This window comes from Calliopsis andreniformis, chromosome 1, assembly GCF_051401765.1.
Source record: "Calliopsis andreniformis isolate RMS-2024a chromosome 1, iyCalAndr_principal, whole genome shotgun sequence".
In the NCBI taxonomy this organism is placed as follows: Eukaryota; Metazoa; Arthropoda; class Insecta; order Hymenoptera; family Andrenidae; genus Calliopsis; species Calliopsis andreniformis.
The window spans coordinates 1879603-1902166 of NC_135062.1; positions in this window are offsets into that span (position 1 = coordinate 1879603).

The window sequence follows — 22564 nt, forward strand, 5'->3', positions numbered from 1 at the left end:
ATTGAAAAATTGAATTTTAATCGATGCGACAATAAGGAAAATATTAAATTCGTACTATTTACGGGAAGTCCTCGCTAGTTAACCACATGAGATTTCCAGCTCGGATCAATATCTCAGGACGGTATGTATGTACATACATATATCTTTGTTCATTTTCCGACGCAAGATTTATGGGGTTTTGGCGCTCGCGAATAAGGCACTGCAAGATGAGAATAACAGCCATTAAGAAACAAAAAATATGATATTCCGTATTTCTTATTATATTTTTGCAATGGTGTCAGAAATTGACTTTTTATGTTTTCTTGATAACGCTAAATGTAATGTAACATAATTAACGAAACTGTAATACTTTAATTGAAAGAATTATGAAAACTTGTGAATACTTTAATAAAAATACGATGAAAACGCAGAATTTAATTTGTTGAACAGAATAATGATATATCATCAAAGTAATTTTAAGTTGAGTCTATACTATGTAACACAAAACAAATAACAAATCTGTATCTAATTTTATTATATATATGTACATAACATGTTTCTATAACCTTTTACTAAAATACGTCTATATTATATAACATAATACGCTAGATAATAAAAGTATAAAATTTGTTGCTTTTATTTTACTGTAGAAGACGAAAAAGGCTATTTAACATGTTTCATTTTATTTTATTAACAAAACTTATAACATTGTTACATAATATGTTATTGTTACATACAGTGTAGACCCAGCTTTACGCATTTATGCGTATCGAAGCAACAAACTTCCAAGTATGCTGTGGACAAATCACACAGTCAATTCTGGCTATTAGACCCTACAATTTTTTCAATTGCTCCATTAAATACATTGTGATAATTTATTAATTGTTACAATAAGAGCAAATTTTCCGAAAGAAGCGTGTGGAAACCGCATTGCTAATTTCGGATAAGTATTAAGGGCGCAGTTTTTTCATGTACATATGTATTGTGAATAAGTACTTCGCATGGCAATCGGATGTAAGTATGTGGACAGCACGAAATCCTAGTGGCGAAAACATAATATCTCAAAGAGTGTTTAAAATCACGCGGCCAGTAAATTATCATTTTCTCAAAAAATCAAATTCCTCATATTTTCGTATTATACGTATTATACCCTATACAGCGTATTGCCATTAAAGTAACACAAATGAATTTCTGACGTTTTCTCGATTGAAAGAATGTTAAATATCAGACAAATATTAAAATTTTGCAAATCAATTTTTTTTCAAAGATATATTGGTAGGGATATGATTTCGACAAATTGCTGTAATCTAAAGATGTCAATTTACGATTCTTGTAAATACTTTACTAATACGTTCGATTTATATACCAAATTTGAAATACGAATTTACGACCTCAAAACAAAAGATTTCTTGTGAAAGTATACTCACAAACGTTTCGTTTAAGAGATACTGACTTTAAAGTTCTAAGTTTATAGGAATGAATAACATTGAAATAATCTATGTTTAGCACTTTTAGAATTTTACAAGAATTTGAATGTAATTATCAAATATTTTATTCAAAATGGTGACTTCCAGCGCGGAGACAAGCATTCCACCTATCAATGAAAGAACGAAAAGCTGAATGTCATTGTGCATCTGCAATTGCTTGTCACACTTGCACTATTCCCCAATTTAATAATTGAATGTCATTAACAGGCACTTCATATACTTTTTGTCCATCAGCACCCCATAATAAAAGGTCCAATGGCAACTAGTGCCATTTTCAAAACAAACGAGATGTTTCAAAGTTCGAAATTTCTATAGTCTTATATCGTTATAAATTAATGCCTTTTGAACAAAAAATTTGTGAGCACACTTCCAGAGAAAAATTTCGTTTGTTTTGAAGTCCTAAATTCATATTTAAAATTTGGTCATTTAACCCGAGAGTACCCTATACAATGCTTTTGGCTAACTTTTCGAAAATGAAGAGTCCTCACATCCTTCTAATTTTAAAGTTCGTACGTGCTAGTCAATGATGATATTTTGTGATTAACACTTTACCAACCGGCAAATCATGATAAAAGCCTATTATAGGCTTTCGGTATGTAAAGTGTAAAATTACCGAAAACATCACACAGTACTTATGAACGTATTGCGCGGAGCTCGGAAGAGAACCAGGGGGACGGCACAAGAGAAAAGGGACTCTACTACTCGCTGCACCCACCTTTGACACTCTTCATCATTGTCCTTTCGTTCATGTTGTCTATCAACTTTACTTGCAGACGTAATCGTTTCGGTCAAAAATGAAAATGCGTGCGATAAAATTGGCCTACTCTAATGTAGTCAATTAAATACGCATTCCTTTAGCTAGCATTCTTCCCAGCTTCGCACAGTATGTACTGTGCCCCTTGTTCCACACACATTTTAAGCTCTAGCATATTATTGGTCGAAGCGATCACATATACTAACTGAATCAAGAGACCGCTTGCTTTTGATTCGTTTCACTGAGCTTTTTATCTCTGCATTTTGCACTTGTTCAAGAATACCGTTCGCTCAAATAAAAATGCGCGGTTAAGCATCCCCTCTCTTCCTGCAACTTTGTCGCACGCATTTGGATTATGACTTCTAGTCAATGAAAATTGATATAAAATAGCAAACCGTGGAAATAACATTATTACAGGGCTGTCAATTACAGCACAAATTGTCACCGGTATAATATGAGAGCTGAATTACATTAATGAATGAATGAATATTGAATAGAACTGCCGTTACAAAAAAAAATAAAACAAAAAATTATTAGTTCCATCGATTTTCTATTTCAACAAATAACTGTAGATTTGCTGATAAAATTTTACTTTTTGTCAATAAATGTTTATAGACAATATTACAATAATTAATTCCGCTAATAATACTTTACGGCTGAAATTTTTTATAAATACCTTACGTTTAAATAATATAAAAGCATAATAATAACATACATTTCGAAAGATGTAACCGATCTTTGGGTTACAACTATAAATCTGTTTGATAAATATACCCCTCTAGTCATTATAAAAATTTTACTAGTTATACATCAGAGTTGTGAAATTTATTCAAAGAACTGTTCAAATATCGTATAAATTATTCAATCAAGATAATATTATTTTATTAATAAACACTTTCTTCTAAACTCATAGTTTTCTGTTTACCCTGAAGAACACACTTCTTCGAGTCAAATCATTTTTTAAATACATGTGCAATATGTAAATGAGATTGCCTAAGTATCACCTGTATTTATGCTTATGCATGTAAAACAGCAGTGTAAAACACGATAAAGCGCCCAAAGATGTAAACAAAATGAAATAAAAGAAATTTTCATTCTCTTTCCTACAGATTTCGAGGTCATGAGTATTTTTATAAATTGGATATATGTAAAATAAAAACACAAATTTTACGACTCTGATAAGGTCCTTTTCAGATTACTGAAATTGGAAATACTTTAAGGTTTGTACATTAGTATTACTCAGGATATTAACTGAAGACTAAGAATAATATTACAATAATTTATTAACTATTTCTTTCTTTAATATTATTTTTTTTAAGTGACCGTGCAATCAAGATTCATTACACAGAGCAAGAAAAAGTTGATGAGTTGAAAGTTGGAGTCATAATTACGAAAATCAAAAAGCTGTAATATGTAACAAGATAAAACCTCTTTCACAGGGTGATTCGTGAATCGCGATTCACGTATGACGGATACTGACCATATATGTAATTTAATGGGAACCTTCACACGGCGATTCTCGTGAGCTACATAATCTAAATACGAATTTTGTGTATCCTCGATCGGTCGGGCACCAGCGGCTTTTTTTCCAGATCGATACGAATAACGAAACATAGAAATAAATTACGGTGTTTACACAGCAATTGCAGAATCGTGATACGAATTTTGTGTATCCTCGATCGGTCAGACGCGAATCGCATACGTGAATAGCAATCCCTGAATCGCCCTGTGAAAAAAGTCTAAAAGCTATCGTGAACTAACAAAATACTGTTGTATTAGCTACAGTTTTTTTTATATGAATACGCGAGAATTAAGGAGTAAGTGGTATTAGATGAATGTATATTTCCATCAATTTCATCTCTGTAAAAAAATTCATAACTATTCTAAATATTTAATTAGAATTTGAAAGTATGTTTTTTTGAAAAAGCATTATTTACGTGTGAAGTTTCATTCATAAATCATGTTCTAGTACATATTTATGGATCAAAATAGAATAGAATGTTAGTATAGTTGCTCAATACGTCTTTTTATTCTTTACAAAGGTATAAAATAAAAATTTAGGATTCTACTAAAAAACGATTTTGAGAAAAATCTTTTCTATCATTTTATTTAGGTACCTCCTTATTTATCTGTTGTGACTACATATTATATGATTACAGATATGCCCAAATCATATACCATTTAATTTTATTCATGAGAAACGAGGTTCTTGTACTAATTATAAAGTTTTAATAGATATTTTAATCGTTTTATCACGAATTAAGAAGGGAAATCCATTTGACGGGATAAGAAAATAAATTTCTTTTTTTACTTAATTTTAACTCTTTGCAATCGGATGTCGCCATAGTGGCGACAGCATTTTCCTATTGGTCTTCTATTCTACTGCCCACCACAAGAGATTAATAGTTTAATTAATTTAATTTAAACTATTAATATTTTAATAGTTTATCAAGAATATGTCTCTTAAGTTATAGAACAAAATTCCAAAAGATAACGTAGTTACAGCAAGTTTTACTATTGTACGGCCCATAAAATAATAATGTAAAAAGTTCAACAGTCAATTCTAACAAAAATTTTATATAACTATGTTTATTACACAAAAATGTCAACAAAGTTCTGGCCCTGGAATTACAGTTTAATGCAAGATAGCTATAAGTCTCCAAAATTTATATTAGTTATCTGTACCCAAAATTTTAGACGTCTGTATCTTAAAACTACTTTTTTCCCGAAAAATCAGCTTTTTTTCAATGCTTCACATGGGTTTCCTCCCTTAATATTGATATTATACTCGTGTTATTATTATGCCACTAGTAAATTTTGTTATTATATTGTTACATTTAAACTCAAATAAATTTTCGTTTATTTTACTTCAATTTTGATCACTGTACAAATGTTTGTGCATGCATTTTTAGTAACATTTAAACCGGGAAAAAGGTCATTCCATACATTTGTATTAGAACACGAGGTATTTTCGATTCGATAAGGGTTCGCGAAATAGTTGAACTAAAATTTTTGTATTATACAGCGGCAAAAAAATGTATCACTACATTAAGTTTATTTTTCTAGGAAAAATAAATATATTTTATGCACGGTTGCCTACAAATTTGTAACAAGAGTGATTTTTTATCACTTTGTTAAAGGGCTACAATTTGATTTAATTACAAAATGCATAATAAGGACCTATATAAATACAATTATTTTTCTACCAGTACACCACAATAGGATATTTTAGGAAACAAATACCTTCGTCCGAAATCTTTTACTTTGCTATCGACTTTTGAAAATTTATCTACACTCGAATATAATAAGATAGCACACTACTGCACAGGGTATCATATTTAGCATTAATAAACGTTCTTCAACAAATTACAAAATATTAGGTTATTTTCTGTTTTTCATAATTTGATAAATCATTTCAATTCGAAATTAAACGATTCGAAATTTTTGAAGAGAAAAAATTTTAAGAAGTATTTCTTATAAAAGTGATTTACTTCCTAATATAGATTGCTAAAATGATTACGTTTATATTTTCGATTGAAAATTTTCAAGTCATAGAGTCATGTCAACTTTTTAGTGGGCGAAGTGGATGATTACATTTATTAGACTTAAAACTATAAAATTCATAAAACTGATCAGTTTACAAAATATAAGTTACTCAAAATTACATGGACTGTTATGTATGTATATAGATATGTATATACACAGTGTACTTACACACAGTAAAACTCATATATATTATGTAATTGCGAATTTTTCAAAAAAAATAAATTTGATGACTTCACCCTTATGATATGCTTTTACGCCTGGAAAGCTAAGCATCAAAGTAAACACAAATCTAAACTTACTAAATAATCGAAAGTACATATATTTCGTATTTCTTGTTGATTTTTTAGTAAAAGTACTACTACCAGCTGACTTCTTATGTTTTCCTGACAAAAATGTCACCAAACTTGACATAATTCAAAATTTTCGAATGAAAACAAATATCTACAGGGTGTAACAAGTATACGTTGAAATATCTAATGGTTGGTTGGGCATCTCAAATAGAACACAAAACGTCTTATTACATAGTGTTCGATCTGTTTCCATTTTGCAATATTAATTCCTTAAGGTTAATATACCTACATGTTAAACTAACAATCAGGCTTGAATTTTCAATGCTTTATAAAAGATTAACCGTAAGGGACATAACAAAATGTATTAAAACTTTTTTGCTCTATTTCTGCTCCTCAATGTATCTGTAAAATTACAAAATTCTCTGATTGTTAGCTTAATATATAAGTATCTATATTAACTTTAAAGCGTTATTATTGTAAAATGGAGGCAGATCGGACATTACCTCATAGAACATTTTGTGTTTCATTTGAGCTCCCCTACCACTCCCTAGAATATTTCAACGTATACTTGTTATACCCTGTATAATGCTCGAGTTATAATACTCAATATAGAATTGAGCGAGGGTTTCAACAAATTCAAACATCAGGAAGTGTTGGGAAAGTAATCACGTCGCTAACAAAACGTTCCCCTGCATGTGCTGAATTGCAAGGTACTCATTTTGGGCATCTCCTGTGAAGGTACATGGTAATCAGGTACGAAATAACAGAATACAAAACGGTATACCTCGCAAACAAAGTGAAATACGACATATAAACTTTCTTCATTATTTTTAGGTGCTGAATAAACCTCTGAAGTATTGCTCACTTATTACGTTACACCTTGTATGTTGAAATAATGATTTGTAGTTTGTACAGTTTCAGATTAAAATATATTATAATATAATATTTTCAAGGAAAATATAATGTGTGCAATAAATGAAAAGTATGCGTCATTTTTAAAAATAGAATAAAACGAATTCCAACGAAAATTGTAGATTTTAAAAAAGAAAAAGGAAAAGCGTGTTATTGAAATTCCTACGTTTTTAATAATCTTAAAAAACACCTCCGATATCATGTGGCTCTCTCCGAATAAAATAATTTTTATCATAGCAGCATATACACACTAGATGAAGTATATGCAACACAAATAATTATTACGTAATATTCGACTAATTTTAACATAACGTAGCCAAAATATTAATAGTAATTACGTGCGTGTTTTAAAAGAATCATTCCATTAGGTGATCTAATGTTGTTGCTCGAATAGTTTTAAAACATCTAATTTTTTGAATATACTTAAGCTGACAATATGTCGACTCTTCAAAACGAGTATTATTTTGCACTAATTATTTTTTGTTTACATAGGAATCCTATTTGTATCATGGTAATCATCGCTATTTCTTGCGCTTTTGAAGGTTCGAGGAAATTAAAATTTCTTAATATCTATCGGTCATAAAGATACATGGGACAGAATGCACCTGCCTCATAAAAGAACAAGCTACAATTCTTATTCGATACACATTTTGTCCAAATATAACTTCAACGGCCGAAATCAGAGTTTGGTTTTGCAATTTCAGAATTACAAAAGGAGAGAAATTCAATTGAAAACTTTACAAAAAAAACAACGTCACGAATTTCCTTTTTTTCTATAATAGGGTACATGTTAATTACTAACTAGTTCCAACTCCAAGTGTAAGGTTTAATTCCTTTATACCTACAAAGCCTCAAATATTTCAACTTTCGTGATTTTCACAAACATCAAGACTAAATACCTCCAATGGAGGACTAGATAAAAGTCTCAAATTTGAAAACTTACTTGTACTATGTGTGTGTACTATACATACCAAAAAGTTGATGGCTGAATTTCAATTGAAAGTGAAGATATTACATATCAACTTTTTGATATGTAGAATACACACACATAATACAAGTAAGTTTTCAAATTTGAGACTTATTTAGTCCTCCAATGAAGGTATTTGGTCTTGATGTTTGTGAAAATCACAAAAGTTGAAATATTTGAGGCTTTGTAGGTATAAAGGAATTAAACCTCAGACTTGGATTTGGAACCAGTTATTAATTGGTATGTACTCTATTATAGAAAAAAAGGAAATTTGTGACATTGTTTTTCTTGAAAAGTTTTCAATTGAATTTTTCTTTTTTTTTTTTTTTTTAATACTAAAACTACAAAACCAAACTCAGATTTCGGCTATTGGAGTTATATCTAGACAAAATGTGTACCGAATAAAAATTGTAGCTTGGTCTTTTATGAGGCAGATGCATTCTGTCCCATGTGTCTTATGACCGATAGATATTAACAAATTTTAATTTCCATGAACCTTCGAAAATGCAAGAAATAGCGATTATTACTATGATAAAATTCCCACGTGTAAACAAAAAATGATTAGTGCAAAATAATGCTCGTTTTGAAGAGTCGACACCTTGCTTGGAATGATTTCTTACGCAAACAATTTTAAAAATAAATATTTATCCTTCCATTCCAGTTATTTGTACAACAAAGATGAAGAACTCTTACGAATCTTTGAAAATAGTTTTGTGCATGATTCAGTAAGAAAAATATAATTACCATGTGTGTGGACACGTAAAAATCACTGCCATATTTCTTGGTCCATACATGGAATACACAAAATATTACTGCTTTGTAATGAATTCATACTGTACCCTTTATAGGAACCAAAAAGTTCACTACAAGGCACTTGTCAATAATTTAAATACAGCTATATATTAACAGAACAAAAACTGAAACTTCTGACGCAATTTACTGAATTTGTCATTGTTTGTCTATGGGCCCCCTTTTTCCAGAAACGTTCTCAATTAATTCCAGAAAAGCAAATCCTAGAATGTACGTACTAATCTAAATTGAACCTAAAAAGGTATATTTACTACCACTCTAGATAAAATTGGGGGTTATGGAAAATTTTATCAAAAATATGGATAAGTAAGTACTTGGGCTTTGCGTATTCGAACACAGAATTTACGTCTTTATTCGATAGGAATGTTTATTTGACTTCAAATTAGAAATTTAGTCAAAATCAACGATATAATGAATTTTTTGATGTTCATACATAATTCATAAAACATATTATGTTATATTTAAATATTATGTCATATTTTGAAAAATTGTTTAGATATACACATAATGCATAAATAATTAATGTGGATTTAATTATTTTAAGTTGTGAATTAACTATTTATGCGATTTAAATTTCAAATCGTGTAAAAGAATTTTCAAAGGTATACCTATACGCATACTTTACACATTTTGAATCCTAAAACCGAAAAAAGCTTTTGGATTCGACTCTGCATTGAAAACTCTTGCGAATAGATATATTCCCTATTATCTGTATCTTTAATTTGTTTGAACATACATATATATGAATACATTTATAAAATATGATACAATTATTCTATTTGACTTTAAAATAAATGCTTTTTTAAGAGATTGAGAAAACGACACGATGTTTTCTTCGAAGATAGAGTTTAAAAAGTTATACTATTACTGTGAATGAAGTATTCGAAAGGTGTAAAGAGCTGTGTTGTAATATGTCCTTAAAAATATACAACTTTTACATTTTCGTTTGGCCTTCTTTTCTTCAAATCTTGACGATATAAGTGATGAGCATTAAAGAATGCTTCTACGAAAATATTTCTACAACGGGAAAGTAATATCAGAGGAAAAGATGACCTCAACGTTTGGAAACTATTGCTGGACATTTATGAACAAGAATAAAGATACTGCATACAAACGTCAAGCATGACACAAACATTTTTAAGTTTATTAGAGATTCTACAAGTTCATTTTATATATCTGATTTTTTCTACAGTTTAACAATGAACTTGAAAAAATATGTTTAATTAAACAACAATTTTTGTTAGAGTCTTTACTAATCAAAATTGATTAGAAATTTCTCTATAATCCGATGATTAGTATCCAAGAACATAACTTATGTAAAAATAAAACATTGGAAAGTTTCAAGAAAAATCAAACAGAAAGTAGAAAGAGAAAACAAAAATTACATACATAAAGTGGGTACCCTATTAAACGATTTTATCGGTTTTAATCATGCATGGCTACTGACGAGACACAGACAAGCGAGCAATGTCTGCATGGAATCGAAAACCGTTCTAGTAGTTTTTTTCTTCAGAAATGTCTCTTTAATATGATACTGCATAAAATACTCATAGTAGATAAGAACTTTTCGAAAAAATACTTGAATAACGCGTAGAAACCACGTACATCGACACTCCCTAAACTGCGACAGCTATTTGTAACTATTCAGAACCGAAAAGATTAATAACTATATTTATCAATACATTCAAAAGATTCTCTATCTTTTGAAGCTAAACAAAACTTCTTAGCGTTTTTAGTTCTTACGTAATTACTCGTTTTTATAACAAGAAATTGTAACATGAAATTATTATAATTTCTATTTTACGTCAATGTGAAGATTTTTATTAAATTAATTAGACTTTCGTAATAAAAGAGTTTAAACATAACTTGAATTAGATTACTTTGTGTTAGTAAAGAATTCACTATTACGATATTTTCATACGATAGTCGCAAATTGTGGAAGGAATGTAAAAATGAGAATGGATTCTCTTACAATTGAATGTATCTACGAACAAATTCCCCAGATAAAACCCTTAATTGTAAAAGTGATGAAACATCACTCATATTATATATAATTATTTTTAAGATATTACATACTTCTTTCTCACGTAATTTCCATTTTTTTTCAATTCTTTTAAGTTTTGTACATATGACTTGAAAACGTAGTGGTGAATTACATTATTCGTTCAATATCACCCGACTGAGGTCGTGTTTGAACTTATTTTTATCAACAATACCAACATAATGAAATGATCTCATATAATAGAAATGACATAAAATAGACATAAAATAGAAATTATAAAAGTTTCATTTGTCATAACTGGTTCATTGCCTAGCGCATTATGGTTCCAACACAAGGGGATCGGAGGGTCGAGTGCAAGATCTGCATGATCTTTCGGTTGCTTGGGTTGATTTCAAAAACTGGTAGGGATTATTTCCCTAAATCTAACCATTTAACAAATCCGTTTCCGCGTCAATCTAAGGAGGCACTACTGTACATGTTTATAGTAAAAAACTCGACAAGAATCACCTAGTACATATTGTAAAACAAAAAAAAAATTTTATTTTATTATGCAAATGTAATCAATGACTACCTACACTTAACATGCAGAGATATTGCATAATAATTGATTGCTACGATAGTCATTGTGTATCGTATAATCTCATACAAAAGAATGATAGAATACCATGTCGCAATGTAAACGAGCTTAATAATAATTACAATCCTTTATATTTGGAAAGTTGCCATAGTTAATCTTTGAATAAAGTACGTACACAATAGCTCCAGTTGTTAGAAAGTGTTTTATATGAAATAAAAGATATTTCGTTTAGGACAGAATTCATGAAGTACTGTTATTATTTTGTTTCTTTAAGCAAAAGAAATAACTGTATATGTGATAGACTTTTTTCCATCTACACTTCTTAATAATAATTCCGATTTTTCAAAAGGGGGATTTCTGACAGTAACAGAACATACACCTATTACTGAGAATTATTTCCCAGATGTTACTAATGAGTGAAGATTTGCTACGGGTCGAAAATATCCTAATAATTACACAAACAAATGGATCACTATACGTAGACCAATTTTGTTCCTTTTAACTTACAATTATGGGATTATTCCAAAACGCAAGTTAACAGAAGTATTATTTCCAGGATAAAAATATGCACTCAACAGTCATATCAGTGTAGCTGAAGAACAGTTTTTAACCTCTTGTCGAGATTCGCAGATGAATGGTGAAAGGCGACGGAATATCGGTCATTCAGAAATTCAGAAAACAACTTTGATTTAAACTATATTATTTTGCACCGTTGTCTATTTTTAATTAAATGTTCTAGTACGGTTTATGCCAACTAAAACTTTTAAATAATGTACATGAGCGAATATTCTGTGTGTTATAATTTCTTTAACAAAATAAAAAATTTTAAATATTACATTGCTTCTAATTTTACTGTATATCTAATAAATAGTTCTACCCTCGAAATCGGGGATGCTCAAAGTATATTTTTGAATAAGCACGAGCGCCCAACGAGTGATCAGGAGCGCGTTCAAGGCCAATTGATTTCGACAGTAAAGCAAGTGAAATTCAGTACTTGCCGGCAGGCTCGCGAGCTTTCCAAAATATAAAAAAGATACAGCTCTCGAGACTAATTTCTTAGTTTTTTAGGAAACAATAAAAGCAAAAAGAGTTACTTAATTTTGTACACTATCTTCATTATGATAATATAATCAAACTATTGTAAAATTTTGTTTTTTCCACTTAGAAATTGTGATAACAGAACTTAATCACAATTACCCGAAAAATGGAGTATGCTAGTCAAAGCTCAATTTTTTTCTTTCCTAATATTATTTTCAAAATAATAACTTCAAACATGTATCTTGTTACGTATGCAAAAAGTTATACAAAAAATAAATTTAAACAATCGTGATTAAGTAACAAGAACAAAACTTTACGTGAGTGTCAAAAAGTTAGAAGATTAGAATATGCTAAAAAATTAGTGTACAGTATGTCCGGTTTAAATGTTTACACGCGATCAATTCTCTAAGTATTAAAAGTACAAAAAAATGTTTCAAACGAAAGTTGTATGGCATTAAGGGGCAAATATGGTGGTGACAATGATTTGACCTTGAGATGAACTTTGGGAGCCCTGTAAAGGTTACATTTGAATTTTTAAATGGAACCTTATATGTTTCACTGCATATTCTTATAGCTGACATCAAAACGTTTTCAAAACACTACCTGCACATGTATTTTGCGTAAACCATTGCTAAACTTAAAGTTGGCATGCCGCTGACTTTGGCGTTATCCGATGTACACCACGGGAACGTTACTCGGTCGGACTAACCACCTTGCATTTGTTATTTTGATACATGCACATACTCCTCGTAACTTTTTTCTCTCAATGGGCTTTTTTTAGGGCCACCACGATGTATAAAGTCTCACGAATAGCCTGCCTGTAGTGTACATCGGGTAACGCTAGTGCTGGCAACACGTCAACTTTAGAAATTAATAACTTAACAATGGTTTACACAAAATACATGTGCAGGTAGTTTTGAAAACGTTTCGATGTTAGCTATAAGAATATACAGTGAAAAATATAGGGTTCCATTTAAAAATTCAAATGTTACCTTTACAGCGTTCCCCAAGTTCATCTCAAGGTCAAATCATTGTCATCACCATATTTGCTCCTTAATGCTATACAACTTGTGGTTAAAACATTTGTTTATAGCTTTAATACTTAGAGAAATATGCACGTGTAGACATTTAAACTAGACATACTGCATTCAAGGTGAGTCATATAAAACATGACAAGTTGTTTTCTCCGAAACTATTGCAGGTAGCGGTATGATTCTTTTTTAAATTAAATGGAACATAAGGGCTAACTATTTGGAGTAGAATACATTGTTCAGAGACAACATTCAAAGGAGTAGAGGGGACACTACTTACTTTTTTTTAATGTAATTGCATATTTTTGATCATGTAGATTGTATGTTTTGAACATTCTCCATATAAAACTATAAGAATGCTATGTTGAAAAAATTAATATTTTGTGATATATTTCAAATGTTTGGTGTAGTAACTACTCAATATGTTTTCTCGTATTAGACGATTGGTTTCCTAAACATATTACAGGTTGAATACTGGCGATATTAAAAAATATTGTTAAACAAAGTTGACTTATTTTAGGGTGTACATACAAGAATACTGCAGATCATAAGTAAAGAAAAAGCAGTTATACATTTCCAGTCACATTTATTACTAATATTTTAAAATATTCAAAATGCTGCCCTCCATTTTGTAAACATTTCGTAAATCAGTGACGAAAGAATAACTGTATTCTACTGTACATTTCTGGCTTAATTAAGTTTGAATGTGCTCTCTAAGATAAATCAACTTTACCTAATAACATTTGTTAATATCTTCAGGATTCTGAATGTAATAATATGCGTGCACTATGTTTAGGAAACCAATTGTCTAATACTTGAAAACATGTTGAATAGATGCCTTATCAAAAATTTGAAACGTCTCACAAAGTACTCAGTTTTTCGACAAAAATATTCCAAACATACAATCTGCATGATCCAAAATATGTAGTTTGATTTGACAAAAGGAAGTAGTGCCTCCTCCTACTCCCTTAAACGTCGTCCCTGAAAAATATATTCAACTCTAAATATGTCTCATTATATTTATTTATTTAAAAAAAACCATGTCGATATCTGCAATAATTTCGGAGAAAACAGCTTGTCAGGCTTTATCTACCTCACCCTGTATAGAGGAAAAGTAAAAATATGAGATACCCATTTTATTTTTTAATCTGGAGAGTTTCAAGATAACTGTAAGTGAAAAAAAAAAAAATAAACAGGCAAACAACTTCCGCGAATTTCATGCAGAATACGTTTAAATATTTTAATTTTCCTAAATTCAGGCAAAATCGATCAAACATAAATTTGAGTAATAGTGTCGTATTATTTTGAAAAAATAAACTATGTTGCTGCGTCAAAGTGTTAATAAAAAAGTTTAAGTAACCTATAAGCATCAAATATAAGAACACGGTTTCATTTTATTTAGGTTTATAATAATCAGATACACGTGTAAATTTTAATCCCTAAACTGTGAACTGTGCTTTATAATAAATATTACTATATTATGTAATAGATATTACTATTCCTACAATATTATCATACTAAAATATTAGTTTCTTACATTACCAGCAACGTTCATTGTACTATTTTATTATATCATGTTTCAAAACACAATATACCTTGAAGTGTCACTGACATTATTATAAGGGAAGTTCCCTTCTTTATTTCTTCGAAAATCAGAAAATAAACTGAAATATATAAATTCTACTTTGCTATATGCATACTAAAACTTTCTGTTGCAATCCAAACAAAAGACGTCCATAAAGCAAAAGAATAACAATACACGACAACAGTTGTTGCGAGAAAATGTTATAATCTTTCTAAGAAGTAAGTTCCAACAATAATTGTGAAAAATGTCAGCACCCCCCCCCCCCCCCCCCCCCCCCGTAACTAAGCCACATTTTCTTCAAATTTGACTTAATAGCATTATTTCATTACAAAGAAACCCTATATTTTTCATTGTCAATTTTTCCGAATAGTGGAGTTAATCCGTTGTTACTGTCAATGCTTCATATATACATACATTTAAGAATTATGTAATATAATTAACCCCTTAACAAACACACATGTATTAACTCGAGTAATGTCGCATTTTATACCATAATTTTTTATCTCCACGTATGTAAATACTACGCAAAAATATGTTTAAATAGAGACTTCCAACCATAATACATAAATATTTATATTTATATTTAGATCGCATGTGCTGAGCAACTTACAGAGTTATATTTCGAAGAAAAACTATAGTAAGAATGACAATAAACAAGTAGGTGAATTATACAGTAAATAACTAGATGTTCCAAAAAAGAGTAGGAAAAAACTATTACTAACATGAGAAAACTGAAGGTTACCATGTATCTACTATACTTCGATCTGACAGTAAGCGACGGACAACGGGGCACCACTCGGTTAAATATTCTCCTATCCTCCCGCTATCAATACTTCCAGATACTTTACAGCGTTTCTTAACCCAATTCATTGTCACGAAAGTGCAAATGCATATCAACGTACGAACTCTCAAAATCATTGGAAGGCTATGAGCTACGGGAAGGTGTAGCTAAAAGAGCGGGGATATGCCGCTTGAATGATAATACTTAGTCACCTATTCCAACATATAGGTAGAGAATAAGCATGCTCATCGAGCCAGCTTCCTGTAGACATATTTTAAAATTAAATGTGGATAGACATTTGGATGGTGTACCTAGTAAGCATTTTCGCTAATATATATTTACTTTATGTTTCTGTAATTATCGAATTTGCAAATTGAAACAGGAAAAACAATGTATGAGGCAAATTGCAAACTATTAAGAATTCAACATTACTATATCGTAAACAATGAAGTATTATGAAATGAAGTGCTTATACAATAGAATAAAAATTCTAGTGAATATAAAAATAGTTATAGTTCATATATTTGTTTAATTCGTAATTAAAATTTTAAATAATGATCATGAAATGATAGACGATTTTTGTTACGACGAAAATCCTTTTGCATCTTATAATATGCCACTCAGAATGATATGTATTAATAATGTATAATTCATAATTATAAAAACAAATAAATTTATATTTATTATGCAAGTAGCTTATTTATATTTAATATATTTTATAGAAATTAATGCATAAACAAAGGTAATATACGATTTTTAACGTGAACTACTGCATTTAATATGAATGTTAGTAGTATTTTTTCGTATCCATTAATAAAAAAATATATACATAAATTATATATAATTACATATTTCATAACATTCTGTTGTATTTATCAGGGAAATTTTCTGAACGTAATTTTCTGATCTAATAGTATAGCTGCTTAATTTAAGATTAAAATTAAATGCAATTAACGTAATAAGTTCAGTTATGCATCCCGTATTTCTATATCCTATAAAAAATGTCTTGGTATATTAGAATATCGAAATATTCGTTATCATTTAACTGATTTCATTTTAATTATCAATTTTCGCGATGATAATATTAATTTTATTATATACAGCACGGAAACAGGTATTTAGTTTCCGTGAAGACTCATATAACTGAGAGTACGAAACAATTTGCTAATTTTATAAGCAATGTACATGGATCCAAGCACAGTCGATTTAAAAATATACATAATGTTATTTTACTATATGATGTACATATATATGTATGCACACACTACAAATACATCAGCAATCTCAGCATTCATGATAGTCTAGCACACTTCCAACTATGTGCAATTGATTAGATTGCTGATGTCTTTTTGATAAAATGGAGCATGATATTTTTAATTGTATTATTCCTAATTTTGTACAAATGCGTATAAACATTGTTCATGATTAATAGAATTTTATCTATAAGCTTTTATGTGGATTCAGTACTAAAGACAGTAGTTGTTTTTTGATGCAATTAACTAACGATGTATATCAAATAGTTTTTTCTACCTAAAAATGCTATTCGTGAATATAATTTGATAAATACCAATACAAATTTTAGGTTAGCTAGAATATATTAACTTCGAAAACTGATTTAACGTCCAATTCTGATATAATTCACTTATATATTGCATAAATTTAACGTATGTAAATATATACGATAACATAATTCCGTAAGTTTATTATAAACTTTATATTCACGTGTTTAATCAGTAATAAAAGCTATTAAGCTATCAACGAAACATGTATGTACATAAATGATTAGTACGAAAACTTTAGCTCTTTTTTTTAAATGTCACACATTACTAATTTTGTATAATTACTATATTGTGACATGATGAAATGATGAAAATATCAACCATGTAGTTTTCACATAACAAATAGAAAGGTAAATGAATGTATATTTTCGAATAAAAAACTGTGATCATGATAATATGTACAAATATATGTGTAACGATGGAAGAAATAACATTGTGTATACTACCGAACTCCATATAATCTCATATTACGTACACACGACAAACATGGTGACGTTTGCGTCTTGCAAACATGTCTACCGTACATTGATTATATTCCCACCACTTTATATTTTATGTACATACACATATATAATTACTTTTATACATTTCCAGTATAATGAACATGTACGTATAATAAAAATCTATGTAAATAAGAGACTATATATAAAAATTTAGGAAAAAGTAAGGTTGCATCGTAACGTATAAATAGAATAAAGATTAATGAAAAACAATGATGTCCTTTTAGCGCCATGTATAGAATGTATGTATATTCTATCGACAACATGGCGCACACAGTAGAAACAGACGCTTACGTATAAACATATTGTGCATAATGCTGATGTTTCCCCCTATAAAACATCTACCACCTCGATCGTTGTAAACAACGCAAATTAATTGTCTTGTCTTGTTGGAAGAAATGAAACGAAAATAGAATATAAACAATGAGCAATGTTGGTTATGTACATCTAGTAATTCCGAATGCTTAAGAACGGTATGTGAGCGGGAAATCAAAACCATTGCTATATATCGTGTATTACGCCATAGGTAACAATCTGATGACTAAAAGTCCCTTTTATTTATCATGAGTTTTCCAACTGCATAACCCTTACTGGCATAATCTGTGCATCAATTGGCAAAATATTCATTATAAAACCATAACGGGCGCTATAGTGCAAGATCCCATATATGCCAATGCATGGCGCAAGTAGCCAGACTTATTGTACGCAGACTATAGCCTTGACGGCTGACTTATGACGAAACACTCGTAATACAAGCCATATCGACATTTTATGCTCCAAATCTAGATTACAGGTATTTTCACAGCAATAAAAACTGTCACGTGATATTTCTTCACATAATCAGCACATAACTGTGACAAGATACACGAGACATTCTTACTAAACACATCTTCGGGCAGCCATTTGCTATGACGGTTGTGTAGAAATAAAAGGTATATGCACAATACGCAGCACAGTAGCACTTCACCAAATATTTACTCGTATTACAAGTATTGTACGGCAGTAATGGTCTAGTAAGTAATTGTTAGTTGCAGAAATCTGTCAACGCTTAGAAAGAAAAATATTTGGATTTTTCTTACCTGGACAGTCCTCTACAGCTAAAAGGATTCTCAGCTTCGAATATCGCGACCCCACGCCACTTGTGCGGCATATGAAAGTGCATGGGGAAAATCTGTATTACCATTGGTTTATTTCAGATAAGCCGCAAAAAGTAAGCCAATCAGCATCCACCTTTTATGTTTTGAAGCGTTTCTTTTTACCCCCCCAATAAAATGTCTACTGACGAAAAGGGCGGGAAAAATCTTTCGCGGAAAATTGTTCACAGAATATTATTGATTTCTCATTGAAAAATGTTCACTTACTGAATTGAATATATGCATTTTTCGTGACAAAATATACTAACTATATTCAATTTGAATAACGTTATGTTTTGACGTATATATTATTTAATTATTAAGGTTAGGCTTTATTATTGTTATTATAGATGGCATTAGGTACCGTAAGCTAAATGTTAAGGCGTAAATCACAGTACAGCCAACGTGAGACAATTATACTCGAAAACATATTCTATTAATAAAATGAACAAACTGATATTTGTCTAGTAAAAATATATAAATATATTTAATATAACTACTCTTATATTTTTATTACATTATGCATTTCATAGTATGTATGTTTAAACATTTCTATGTTTAATATTTTTTTAATACAAACTAGTTGACAACGATCTCATACAAATCCTTATGTACATATATACATGTGTATACATATACTCATATTTACTATATATAAATTTTTCCTAATTTCACAGAGAAATTAATGGAAGTTCTGTTAATTAAAATTTGATTGGTATAATTGTATAATGATTTTTGAGAAATATAGTTTATAATAAATAATATATGTAAAACACCGAATGATCTAATTGAAAATTGTTTTCTACGTTCACATATGTACATGTATGTATGTATTTTAAAGTTTACTACAAATTGTATTTTTAGTTTTTCTGCAATATAGCTGTAAGAATAATTTTTAAATCGATAAGGTAATTATTTTATTTATATAAGAATAAATTTGTATATTACAACATTTACACGTTTTACATAACCAAATTTCTGATGTTTCAGAGAGTGATATCATTTTCTATACTCGGCAGCTGCACACATGTGTATACAGAATATCCAATTTAACTGGAAACCCTTGAATCCAACGCCCCTGCCGGCCAGAAGAAGAAATACAGACATTTTGTCCCCATTCTAGATACCGCTTGAACACTGATTATAGTCTATTATGGAACTGTCAATTTTGTAACCTAAATAAGTGAGAAAATCGATTCCTTAGTAATAATTTTTTACATTGACGACGCACAAAGTTTTTAGTTGTAAAATGTTTGTAAACTATTTATTTGGTTTAATTTAAATTTTCGCTTTATGTCATTCAAAAAATATGAATATAATAATAGTTGGTTGAACAATGCACAAGAATTAATGTACATGAATAATAATCGTTTGTACATGTAATATGATGAAATAATACTTTAATGATCCACTAGCATAGAAATGAGATGATGAATGCATGTTCTTTAATTGCGAAAGATAAGTTATCCAACCTATTACATCAAGAAAGTTGTAAATTTATTGTCTCTCGTATACTTTGACTTATTTATAACAAATCTTCTATGTCAGGTATCTTCCCTTAGACATACAAGTTGACTCTTGTTACTCCTGTACTTAATGGTGGAGACAGACTTTTGGTTTCTAGTTGCAGGTAGACAAGCGAACCTTATATCAAAGATATTAGAAAACATAGTTTCTTATAGATTATCATTTTTATTAAAAATATGTATTAACTGAAGAACAATACAGTTCTATGGCAAATTGTTCTATTATAACCAGTTTAATAAATTACAGTTGATCCATTATATATACCATTGAAGCTTTTATTTCTCATTCTATCTAATGTTATAGATCTATCTATCTAAACTATCTGCTATCAACTTTAATGGTTTTCTCTTTGATTGGATCTCAAGATTTACAACAGGTTGATCCCAAATAATAAAATTTAATAATAAGTACTTTAGAAGAATTTTAGTTAATTCAAATGTTTCTCAAGCATGACATGTTAAGCCGTTACTATTCAATATTTTTCAATGATACTTGTAGGGTTGTTACTAATAGCAAATTTCTCCTTTATGCGGATGACTTAAAGATCTTTTATACTATTGTAAATAGATATGATACCATTCTGCTAGATTATTCCCTTGAATTTGAGAAAATAGGGTCATGAAAACAATCTTAGATTCAATATATCAGAATTTGGAAGGAATTTCTGATCACTTGAATCAGAGTTGTAGCCTGAAAATGTATGTCGGCAGTGACTCTATGGTAGTAAATATAAAAATCAGAAATGTCCTGAAAATAAGTGAATAATTTTCTTTACACATACATAATTAAGAGCTGCAATTTAATTTATAATGATTTAGCCTTTTAATATTAGTGAGTTACATCTACACATACATATACTCATTATGTTCACAATCTATTATAAATAGAAGATTCGAGGGCAGAGCTGAGAGTTTTGACTGCCGACTCCATAGTTCTGGACAAGCAGCTCAAACAGCTCTCCTGTGGATGGCTTTTCTCCTCAAGGCTAATGCCGATCCTCTAGTTTCTTCTTTCTGTCCTGTTACACTGTCATGACACACAGGGGAGCAACGAAGCATTCTTTGCCAATCGCAGAATTCTGAAATCCTTTCTAGGCAGATGAATCTGATTCATGTAGCAGTGATATAGTTATTGTGATCACGGTTTTTAGTTGGGTGTTCTTTCGCGCTAATTATGTTTGTTTAGTTAAATAAAAACATGATTTTTTTCTAGATAAATTCTGCGGCTGGTAAATGTTCTAACGTTTCATTTCTTATTTGATATAAATGTTTCCTTAAATAACTTCTCAAGTACTCTTTAAGTTTTATTACATTAACATTATCAAAATTATTAGACCGAAGTTCGTTTTGGGCATTGTAATCGATACCCGCCGCTATTTCTACTACTTTCTTTGTTGTGTGTCGCGAAGTAATCAAATAATGGGAACCTTGGCACCTACGACCCGAAATTGACTCCCAAGAACGATAGTACCATAAAAGACAGATAGGAATAGGGGTTAAGAAGTAGAAAGTCAAGTTTCTTATTTGATAACGGATTTTTACGCGGGTAATATCAATCGATCCCTTATGTTCTCCTGACTAAAATAATACTAAATACGACATGATTCCGATTATCTATGACAAAGCACATAAAACTTGATTTGTAGAAAGGAAAGTCCTACTTGTCTTTCTATTTGAATCATTTGTTCACCCCAAATAGACGTATCTATAGGATCAGCTATCAGAAGCGAAACGTGGACTTCTCGTGGCAAAAAGTATGGAGAAACGATAAAATCCAAAGAAGGAATACTGGCAATAGTGGATTGTAAAATATTTGGATATATTGCATTTTTTCAAGTTCAAGAGATAATCTAGCAAAATGGTGTCATGTCCATTTACAATAGCGCAAAAGATTTTTAAGTCATCCGCAAAAAAGGAGAAACTTGATGTTAGTAATAAACCTATAGGTATGGTTGAAAAAGATCAGGTATAACAATGTGATCCTTAAGGGACATTCGGGCTAGCTAAAATTCTTCTAAAGTGTTTATTATTGAATTTTACTATTTGGGATCTACCTGTTGTAAATCTTGGGATCCAATCAAAGAGAA